The sequence below is a fragment of the Balaenoptera ricei genome, chromosome X, assembly GCF_028023285.1.
Source record: "Balaenoptera ricei isolate mBalRic1 chromosome X, mBalRic1.hap2, whole genome shotgun sequence".
Classification (NCBI taxonomy): domain Eukaryota; kingdom Metazoa; phylum Chordata; class Mammalia; order Artiodactyla; family Balaenopteridae; genus Balaenoptera; species Balaenoptera ricei.
In genome coordinates, this window is record NC_082660.1 from 32,017,788 (window position 1) to 32,026,746 (window position 8,959).

General features: G+C 37.1%; 1 pseudogene; it reads right to left on the bottom strand.

The window, feature by feature from the left end:
* Positions 1-7,599: 7,599 nt before the first annotated feature.
* LOC132357034 (small ribosomal subunit protein uS2-like) lies at positions 7,600-8,409 on the bottom strand (annotated as a pseudogene).
* Between the last annotated feature and the right edge of the window lie 550 nt (positions 8,410-8,959).

Consider the following 8,959-nt stretch of genomic DNA (forward strand, 5'->3'; position numbering starts at 1 on the left):
GTAGAAAAGACAAATGAGAACATTAAAAAGGTACATTTTAAGTAGTTTATTTCTTGACAATACATTCAGAGCACAGGAAAATCTATTCTTTCATATGCATTGTTTTGAAACCTCTTGCCCAGAGAGACTGCAGGATCATTCATCATTTCCTACTGTTTCTACATCCATCACATCTTTTTCCTCTGCTTTCCATATGACCTCCTTAGCTTTTCTGATTGTAGTAGCAAGCAGAACTAATCATAAATAAATTCAGATTTGGGACAAAGGAGAAGCACAGTGCTCAGATTTGACCTTAGTTCTCTACAGCCCATGGCCCTCAGGTTATTCTTATCTATCATGAGAAAGGGCTTATTACATCTCAGCTGTGTACAGGCTAGGATGGGCATTAGAGAGAGCAAGTTAAATGGGCATGAACTGCTAGCTGACAGACATCTTTAGGTGTTGATTAGGTAGCATTTATCAAATGTCTCCTTTGCTGTCTCTGTCAAAACAAACCAAGGGCTCTACTTTGAAAGACCTTGTGTCTTAATAAGGCCAAAAAGAAAATAGCCAGAGTAGATACATACAGGAGATACTGGACATAGATATGTGTAACTTATTATAAGGAAAGTAAACAAATAGAATATGATGCTCCTCTTCCTCTGTTGTAATACCATGGCATTGGTATTGCTGAGTTAAAATGTTGACAGTAGAGAGAAATTCACAGTAATACAGTGGTAGAAACTATGGCAAACACATCCCCATCTCACCTTTTATTCAGAAGCCCCTTTTTAGTTCTCATTTTCTCTGCAAGTCAGAAAACTTGCATTAAACACACATAATGTTCCCAGAATTGTGCTCTCTTTCAGGGTGAGGTTCAAAATAGAGTACAATTCCTCTTCAAAAACCTAAGAATTCTTCATCTTTAGGGAGAGGAGACACATGTACTTAAAACAACCAGCAAACAGTCCTAATAAAATATTAAATTCTACATGTTATGAAATAGACAATAGGGGCAGAATGGGGCTGGAAAAGAAATCGGACAAGACATGAATAGCTTAAAAATTATGGATTCAATTAAATTGTACGTGGAGTTTTAGTGTCAAATTTAAAACACTGTTTATATAGGGTTGTTTTCTTTATATTTATCCTTAATTTTTTCTTTAAACTGAAGAATTATGAGATAATACTCAAGATTTGCAAATGCTATTTAAACCCCCAAAACAAAACAAAGTCAATTCCCTCATAAAATAATAAAGAAGGAAAGAGAAAAAAAAAGGACTTTTGCATAGATTAATGCACTGGGTCACAAAATTATAAAGGCAGTGATTTATTGATGATCTCTGGAAAATCCCCAAATTTAAGGATCAGAAAGAGGAAGAGAATCCAGAACATAAGCCAGAGATGGAGTGATCATAATGGTCAGAGGAGAGACAGGAGTATGGAGGCCCAGGATATTAATTTTCTAATTTTCTACTGCTTTCTTGAAAATATTTTTTTTTTGTTGTAAGAGCACTTAACAGAAGATCTACTCTTTTGGCAAAACTTTAAGCATTCAAATGCTACGTGGCAAACTACCACAAATTTAGCAGCTTAAAACAACACCCATTTATTCCATCACAGTTATGTTGGTCAGAAGTCCAGTCAGGCACACGATCTCACAGCCTAAAATCAAAGTATCAGCCATGTTGGTCTATTATGTGGAGACTCTGGGGAAGAATCTGTGTACAGGCCTATTCAAGTTGTTGGCAGAATTCAGTTCTCTATAGCTGTAGGACTGAAGCCCATATTTTCTTGCTCACTGTTGGCCAGAGGCCTCTCTCATCAACTTAAGGTTGCCCACATTCCTTTCACACATGCTCCCCTACTCTCCACTCCATCTTAAACAAGCTTTGGTGAGGTGATTCCTTCTCACACTTTGAATCTCTCTGACTTCCCCTTCTTCAACTATCTGGAGAAAACTCTATTTTAAAGGGCTCATTTGACTGAGTTAGGCCCACCTAGATAACCTCTATATTTTAAGGTCAACTGACTTGAGACTTTGATTACATCTGTGAGATCCCTTCACAACAATCCCTAGGTTGTTGTTTGATTGAATAGTCAAGTGGGAGGAATCTCGGGGTAGAGGCATCTTTAGAATTTTGCTGACCACATCCAATAACCAAAGAAAAAAGATTTTAAGAACAGATGGAGGCTTCCCTGGTGGCGCAGTGGTTAAGAATCCGCCTGCCAATGCAGGGGACACAGGTTCAAGCCCTGGTCCGGGAAGATCCCACATGCCACAGAGCAACTAAGCCCATGTGCCACAACTACCAAGCCTGCACTCTAGAGCCCACGAGCCACAACTACTGAACCCATGTGCCACAACTACTGAAGCTTGTGCGCCTAGAGCCCATGCTCCACAACAAGAGAAGCCACTGTAATGAGAAGCCCACGCACCGCAACGAAGAGCAGCCCCCACTTGCTGCAACTAGAGAAAGCCCACACACAGCAACAAAGACCCAACGCAGCCAAAAATAAATAAATTAAATAAATAAATTTTAAAAAAAGAACAGATGGGAGTAGGGGATTAAGAGATACAGACTATTATATTAGGTATAAAATAAGCTACAAGGATATATTCTACAACATGGGGAATATAGCCAATATTTTATAAAAACTATAGATGGAGTATAACCTTTAAAAATTGTGAATCACTATATTGTACACCTGTAACTTATATAGTATTGTACATCAACTATACTTCAATTTTAAAAAAGGAAAAAAAGAACAAATGGATAAACAAAGTATGAGTAGCTATGTCAGGCTAAAGAAGGTCAAGTACTAAGAAAAAGACACTATTATTAATCTGGTGGAGCATGGCGACTTTTGAGTGAGCTAATCTGGCAGAATGATGAGGTTGAAGAGAGTATTGGAAGAGTGATGAAACTGCAAGGGAATGAAGATTGAATGGGTGGTTGAAAAGCATAGACACTAAATATAGCATAGTAAAGAAGAAATACAAATCAATTCCTAGATACATTTAGAGTTAACACTGAAGAACTGCAAAGATGAATAGAAAAATTTTAAATGCACTTAGAAAAGACAGATTACTAGAGAGAAATGAGAGTTAAACTCACAAAAACAAAACAAAACAAATGAAAAACAAATTAAAAACTCAACAGCAATAACGAAAGCCAGATAGAGGAATATTATTTTCAAATTGGTGATGAAAAAAAATTATCAACCTAATAGTGTATGCCTAGCAAAGCTGTCTTTAAATAAGGAAAGGAAAACAAAAACATTTTAAGATACATGAAAACGGAGAGATTTTACCATAAATAAGCCTGCACTGAGGGAACTTCTAAAGGATCTGATGAAAATGCTTAACAGTGAGGAAAATAAAAGATTAAAATGTAGGCGTATCTAACAAGTATTTTCCATATAAAATAAGAATAATAACAACAATAGCAACAAAAAGTCTAATATGTGGAGCTCAAAAAAGGGCAGATACTTAACACAATAAAACACATGTCAAAACTGGGATGATAAAAGTTAACGAGTTCTAAGGTTTTTGCATTGGTCAGTAGGTGTTGGAGTTATTAACTTTAGACTGTGTTAAATAAATATTCAGGATAAAATATCAACTATACCTTGTAAAATAAAATTGCTGCAATTTTCTTTCAAAACCAAGAGAAGGAAAAATGATATGTGAAAGAAAACAAACATAGCTCAATCAATCCCCACATAAACAAACCAAAAAACCAAGAAAGGAGAGAAGAAGCAGCTCAGAGAAAATAAAACAAATATAAAAGGAAAAGTAAATTTATAGAAACTAATCCAGGCATTATCAGTATTAATTATCCCTGCTGTCACATATAAACTCTATATGGCTAGAAGCCCACACACCACACGTGCCTGGAGTAGTGTTTATTGGGGAAAACCCATGGAAATAGGAGCAATAACACATGTGTAAGTCCTCTGTTGCCCATTGAATTCTAGGACAATGAAGAAATATTTCAGGGTATACCTCAGACTCTGGAAGAAGTTCCTCACACATGAACTGTGCAGCCTTTAAGCATCATTAATCCATGGGAAGCATTAGTCCTTCCCATGTTTAGATCAGGAACCAGACTACAATAGCAATTTGATAAGGCAGAACCTGGATTCCAGCCCTTCCCTGCAATCTCAGCATTCATGATAGGTGGGTAGCATTATCTGTCCCTTCTGCTTCAAGCCATGTGATTATAGCCATACAATATATCAATACAGCAGCAAGATTTGACACGTTCCCTTCATATGATCAGAGGCTGAGGTCCAAACCTTATTATGTACCAGGAATTATTTTCTTAGTCACCAGGCCATAACTCATCTCCACAGAGCTTTACAGGAGTATATGAACTCAACTTTTGTTTCTGGGGACCAACCTTCAGGAGACCAGTCTGGGACAAGTTAACCCTTACCTCTCAAGTATATATGAACTAAGCTTATTAATTAAGACATATATTTTCAGGTTATACAAAAATATCAAATTTCAGCTATATGCTCTTTACAATATATGCACCTGAAACCCAAAGCCAAGTAAAGATTAAAATTAAAATAATTAATAAATATATACCAGGCAAACACTAATGAAATTACAGTTGAGCCGCTTATACTAATATCAGAAAAAATAAACCTAAGCAGGATAAATTTAGTATATATTAAATATATATATTTGTATATAGAAAAGTGTCAATTCTCTAAGAACATATTAAAACACTAATTCCTGTACAGGGTAAAATACTCTTACAATATGTGAAGTAAAAGTGGCCAGAACTACAAGTTGAAATAGACAAACCCAACAACATAAGAGATTTCAACAAAACTATCTCAGTTTCTGGCAAGTCAAGCAGAGAAAATAGTAAGATATAGAAAATTCGAATCACAAAAATTGAACACACTTTACTTAGTGGCCATAGGCAGAACTCTGCAGCAAAAAATGGAGAATAACTTAGGTATATACTATACATTTAGAAAAATGGACACCTGATCCATAAAGCAAGGCTCAAAAAATATCAAAGAAGCAGTATCATACAGACTACTTTTGAATAACTCATTGACCAAAAGAGAAATAATAGAGATTGTTTTTAAAAATATTCAGAACTAACCAATAATAAAATGCTGTACATAAAAAAATGACATACATTGTAGACCATGAGAATTTTTTAAAATATCAGATATCTAGGGCTTCCCTGGTGGCGCAGTGGTTAGGAGTCCGCCTGCCAATGCGGGGGACACGGGTTCGAGCCTGGTCCAGGAAGATCCCACATGCCACAGAGCAACTAGGCCCATGTGCCTCAACTACTGAGCCTGCGCCCCTAGAGCCCGTGCTCTGCAACAAGAGAAGCCACCGCAATGAGAGGCCTGCGCACCGCAACGACGAGTAGCCCATGCTCTCTGCAACTAGAGAAAAAAAAAAGCCCATGCGTAGCAACGAAGACCCAATGCAGCCAAAAATAAATAAATAAAACAAATAAATTTTTTAAAAAATCAGATATCTAAAGGCTACAATAAAATTGTACTAGTATTAAAACAAAATATAGGTGAATTCCTTTATTATCTAGAAAAGGGTAAAAAAAATGTCTTACTGTGATCCAAAATCTAGAAGCAAAAAGGGAAATTCTTGATAAATTTGATTACATTAAAAATGTGCATGGCAGATTGGGAAGGTTCCAATCTTTCTATAATCACGGAACAGAGAGAAGTTTAACTAGCTCATGGCAATATAGATCTACCACCTTGCTCCAATGGACACTATTTGGCATTGCCTCTCAAACTCAAACATAGTAGAAATCACCTGATCAGCTTGTTGAACTGCAGATTCTGATTCAGTAATTCTGGGCCTGGGCCTGAGAATCACCATTTTCTAGCAGGGTCCAAGGTGAAGTTGATGATCCTAGGATCATGCCTTGAAAAATAAGAGTCTAGGGTGGGGGTTGTCGAAGCATGGCCTACGGACTCATGTGTCCTGTGGTCTGTTTCTGTAAATGAAGTTTTATTGGAATCCAAAAAAAAAAAAAACATGTGCATGGTATAAATAAAGAAGAAAGGGGAATTCCCTGGTGGTCCAGTGGTTAGGACTCCCTGCTTCCACTGCCAAGGGTATGGGTTCAATCCCTGGTGGGGGAACTAAGATCCCGCAAGCCACGTGGCATGGCCAAAAAATAAAACTAAATTAAAATGAAGAAGGAAGGAAGGAAAGAAGGAAGGAAGGAAGGAAGGAAAGGAAGGAGGGATAAGGACAAATGACAAAGTTGGATAAAATATCTGCATCTTATATCACTCATATATAGAGGGCAAATATTGCTATTATAAAAAGAACTTCTAAAAAAGAAAAAGAAAAAGTCCCAATACTTTAAAGAAAAAAATAGGCAAATGATATGGAAAACAGTTCACGGAAAAAGAACCAGCAATGGCCCTTAATCATACGAAGTGATCAGATATATAATACATGTATAATAAGAGAAATACAAAATTGGAACTACACTGAGGTATCATTTCTAACCTTGGCAAAAACAGAACACTTTGACAACATACTCTGTTGTTAAGGTCATGAGAAACAATCACTTTCATACATTGCTAATGGAAATGCAAAACCATACCAGCTCTAAGAATTTGATATTAGCAAATTATTAATTAGCAAAATTACACATGCATTTACTCTCTGACCCAGAAATCCCACTTCTAGGAATCTATTCCTAAGATACACTCACAGGAATATGCAATGGCTTATGCAAAAAGCTACTTATTTTCCTACTAATTGCAAAAGCAAAACAGCTGTAAAAAAGAAAAAGAATGAAAGAAATACGTTACACCTTTTGGGGTACCTTTTCGGTAACAAAGGTGTGGGAATTCATACACACACTCATACACATGTACATACATATTTGCTAATATTTTCCAAAAACAATGGAAGGGTAAACCAAAAATTAATTAAAAGAAATAGTAAACTTAGGGAAGAAGACAAAAGAGAGGTAGTGGGAAGAACAAAGATAAAAACTAGATATTTTCTAATGTGCCTTGTTTTATAGTTTTGACCTTAGCACCTTCTTCATTTTTTATATATGTGAAAGATAACATTAAATGAAATTTTAAAAAGTGAAGCAATCCCTAAAATAAAAAACAAATTGAAACTCACTAATACTACTTTATATCAAATTTGTGGCATAATGGCAAAGATACTTATCTCAATGAATTTTAAAATAGAATGTTGACTTTATATACCTAAGTGGGACCAAAAATAAAGATCACAAAATCTTAAGTCGCAGCTAGTGGTCCTATTATTAAGTTTGATTTGGGGATAATTCTAAAACCCTTATAAAAATACACACATACTCCACATCACACAGAGTAGATTAAACCATATACGTAATTATACTTATATCACTAGGAACCAAGATTTTCAGTATAAAAGACAAGATCAAGATACAAATCAAACATGTGAAACAGAATCCTATAATCTCCATTTAAATTTGGGAAATCAGTATTATGAAATTAGAATTTACTGATTTACTTACTTTTTTAGAAACATTCTTTTTCCGTCAGCTTTGTATTGCCGTTTTCTGTTCAAAAACCTGTGGAGGAACAGCTTAACATCACTCAGTTATCATCTTCACCAGAGAAATGCTGAATAGGCACAGAGGGCACCTGCATGCCCTCAGACTAGTCTGCGACCTTGGGTTTAGTAGCAGTAAACTCAGGAACTGGAGAGGTCCATTCACCCTGAAATTCCTCCTCAGTCACAGCCTTTCCAGCAGTACCCTGCTCTTCCTTTTCAATCTCTTCAGGGTCTCTGTGGAAGTAGAGATTAGGCGCGACCTCCCGTGAGTTCTCGCGGGAGGTGTGTCACGCATGCACAGAACCTCCGGGCCTAGCAGCCACCACATCAGGCCCACTGAGGGGGCTCTCTTGTTGCTGCGTGGGGTGGCAATGTCCACGTAGCACAGAGGAGAATCTGTGTTACACAGAATGAGAGTAGACAAGTTAACTTAAGACGCCTCTGTGAGAGGCTGGCTGTCAGCCCTGGGATCAGTAACCAGCAAAAGTCGAGGCTCCCGGAACGCTGCCTGGATCTGATTAGTGAAGCTTCCAGGAGTGAAGCGGCCATCAATAGAACTGGCCCTAGTGACAGAAAGCTACAACTTTCAGTGTAGCCCGCTGGCCAATACTCCTGAAGGATATGACGCCAATATCAGCCGGATTTTCACTGGCAACAATGGCATGAGCTGACAGCAGAAACTTCTCCCAGGTTCTTTTCATACTTATGATGTAGACGCCATCACTTTTCCTTTTGTAGATATACTGTTCCATTTGGAAGTCAAGGTTGGTGCCACCTAAGTAGGTTCCTGCAGCAAGGAATTTAAGTACAGCCTCCTCCTTCATTTGCAGTACGTCAAGGGCTTCGAACATTCTGAAAGTTTGCCTTTCTGACAGGAACCGAAGACTATACCGTACGGACTCCTCTCCAGGTAGTGTGGAAAGGTAAAATTTATTTTTCTCCTTGTAAAATAAATAAAATACATGTGTTTTAGCTCTCTACTGAAATGCCCAAGAAGCTGTGATAACCCAGTAGAAATTGCAAACCTACCACCCAGATATAATCTCCAAATATTACTTTCCACTTACAAGAATTACCAGGGCTCCTTAAAAATATATCTGTGACCAGCAATATCCAAGGTGAGCCTGATCATCTTGTCATTTCTGAAATCCTGTGCCTAGACTCTATCACAGACTATAAAAGGACACAGGAGGCAACTTGAAGGGACTCCCATTAGCCAAAGATGGGACCATTTGAGCTTCAAAAAGAAGAACGAATACTGATATCAAATCTATTAAAACTGATAATTACACTTAATATCCTAATTATACTTAATCACTCATTCTTCATCATTGAGATCTTACTTAGGCAACCAGCTCATTATTCAGGAAATTCATACATAAGGTAAAATAATCAATAGGA